Genomic DNA, 3075 nt, shown 5'->3' with positions numbered 1-3075 from the left:
CTCCCTCCCTCCCTCCCTCCGTCCTGCCTTCAGATCAGGATCTAAGTTCTCAGCTAATGCTTCAGTGCCACACCTGCCTGCTTGCTGTCATGCCTCTTCCACAGTGGTCATGGACCAAACCTCTGAAACTGTGAGCAAGTTTGACTAAGTCAAGTGCTTCTTTCTGTAAGTTGCCTTGGCCATGGTGTCTTGTCACAGCAACACAACTGTGACTAAGACACACACACACATTAAAAAAAGATAAGCACAGTGACAGTAGTGGCAGCAGTCACAACAGTCACAATGCCAAACCAGTTAGAGAAAGCAAAGGAATGAATTTACTCATAGTGGTGATGGTGAGTGAGATGACCCCAAAGAGAAAACATCCAGAGTTACACATAACTCGCAGGTGTGCCTGGAACAAGAAAGAGAAGAACAAGATGACTCCAAGCCTCGATGCTTTGGCCATCAGGCTGGAACAGTCCTGAGGAAGGAAGGAGAGAGAGCGGCTTTTAAGAGGATCCTGATGAAGATGATGATGATGATGATGGCTCTGAGCAGGAAAGTGGTCACAAAGGATCGATGATGGGGATGCTGTTCTGACAGCCCATTTGTGTCTCCATTGCAGCAGCAGGCACCCACCGCTGCCTCCTCCTCAGATAGAAACACCTCCCACACCAGCTCCCAAAGCTTCTCTCTGACTACCGCTTGCCCCACCTTCGTGGCCTTCTGGATGACTTCTGGGGCCTCTCCTGGGGAGGCCCAAAAATGTGAGCCTATTTCCACCTCATCTGAGGCTCAGAGAGTTTGGAGGTTGCTCAAATTTGATGACAACAATTAGGGCTACACCTCCTGAATCAGGATGTGGTAACTTGGTGCTTTTGACATTAAGATGACACATACAGGTAGATCCACTGCATCCTGACAGATGGTCAGGACATGCGAGCATACTCTGCTCTTTCTTTTGTAATAGGAGGTTACCCGGGGAGTGGCTGCCTTTAGGATACTTGGTCTAAGGTGTCTTCACTGCCTAAACAACAGAATGCTGATGACTTGCGTCTCAAAGTGTTGAGCAATTAACTGTTCCAATTGTCCTTTGTATCATGTTAAAGAAGTTTTTTGTTGCCTTCTTCCCCCTTTTGTGTTGGGGTATAAAAGCTTATGGAAAATTAAACACACACAATTTCAGCATTCACTGGAAATCCCTCTCGGTACTATCCTGTGTTTTCTGTTTTATTATTTTATTCGCATCTTTGTCCTCTTTACTATTTTTCTGATCCCCACATCCCGACCCCGGCAAATGGTATTTTTGTTGAGGCTGGTCCCCGACACTCTCCACTCCTGAGACTACCTGGGATTCCAGGAATGGAGGGCTCCTACTAAAACTTCTGCCACTATTGCACCTGACCTCTTGGCCCTCTTCCAGGTTCATCCACATCTCCTTCTTAGCACTCTCTCCTCCAAGAGCCTCCCCAAGGCTACATCCCCCTGCACCTCCAAGTGTCCACCCATCTTGTTCTGGAATGATGTGCCCTCCTTTGGGGTCTCCACTCAGACCTGCCCCTACTGGGCGTCTCCAACCAGCTCCCTTGTGGAACTAGGGGTGTTAAGTGCCCCAACAAACTTAACTCAGTGACCTAAGGCAGATGATATGGATTCAGCCACCACTGAGAAAGAAAGGTGGACAACGACAACCGACCCAGAGATGATTAATTCTGGGACAGATGTGGGTTCATCCATGCCCACTGTGTGGAGGGTATGTCAAGAGACTGATGGGGTTACTAGTGCTCTCCAAAAAAAGCTAAGGGACAATTCCATCAAGCCTCTCACCAAGGCATCCCCCATCCCCACAAATACGGCCCTTCTGTCTGTCTCAGTACAAGCTAAGGATGGTGTTTATGAGCGACCTTGGAGACCAGCTATGCCAGCTTCTGATGTCAGAACCAAGCTGGTTTGTGGAACAAGAGACTGGGGTTGAGCCTCTCTGGATATTTTCTTCAGTTTGAGGAAGATCCTAGAGTTCAGATTTGCTTAGACTTTCTTCACAGAGAAAGCATTTGCTCAGAACAGAGTGGGTATGGGAGAAAGGCTGCCCGCGTCCATTCTCTCCAGCATCATCGTCTCTACCCTTCTGTCCCCTTCTCCGCTACTTTGGAATTAGTCACAGAGAATCTTTGTTCTGACTCTCTTCATCTGTGCTATGGGCACCTGAGCAGAGACTTCTGAGAACAAAAGCACCCCTCCCCATCCTGGTTCATATCATCTTGATCTTTGTGTTTGAGTTAGTTTTGATATTTTCTCTGTAACTGGTTCATAGTATTTGACTTGTGGTGAAATGGATCGCAATGTCATTTTCTAATACAAAGTGGGATGTGTGGGGGAAGAAAATGTAATATCTTTAAAGAAAATCATTTCCCATTGACCTGAACCTTGAGTTTTTCATGGGAAAAAATGCTCTATTCCAACATACCCTCTGTTAATAATAACGTGTAAACAATGCCTGCTTTGTGGACATAAGAAAGGTGCACATTTAAAACCTGGGATGCAGAATGGAAACCAGTCTCACAGAAAATGTGGCAAAAAATCCAGTTTAAGTTTTTAAGAGATGAAGAAAAGAAGAAATTATTTTTCTTCAAAAGTTCAAAAGTGTGACAAATAGTGCAACTCAACTTTCAGAGCATCAGAGCTGGTCCCAGGGCTGGAGAGATGGCTCAGTGGTTAAGAGCACTGGCTGCTTATCCAGAGGGCCCAGGTTCGAGTCCAGCACCCGTATGGTGATTCACAGACTTCTGTAATGCATCCCAGGGGATTCTGGCTTCCGTGGGCACTGCATGCACACTGCGCAGACATGTTTACAGGCAAAAAAAAACCCACAATACACATTTCAAAAACTCACTCACAGCCCTGACCGTGGCTCCTGTGGAAAGCTTTGGAGCCTGGAAGCTGGTGTTAGTTACTTTCCCAGGAATTTCTGTCCGCTTACACTTGAGGGTGTTGACAGTTTAAAGAGTGTTCATGTGACTTATCCAGTACCCTTGCTTTATACACAGAAACCCCTCCACATGGCATATGCCATACCACACACTCACATATGCT

This window comes from Microtus ochrogaster, chromosome 7 (genome assembly GCF_000317375.1).
Source record: "Microtus ochrogaster isolate Prairie Vole_2 chromosome 7, MicOch1.0, whole genome shotgun sequence".
NCBI lineage: Eukaryota > Metazoa > Chordata > Mammalia > Rodentia > Cricetidae > Microtus > Microtus ochrogaster.
This window is presented reverse-complemented; position numbering follows the sequence as displayed.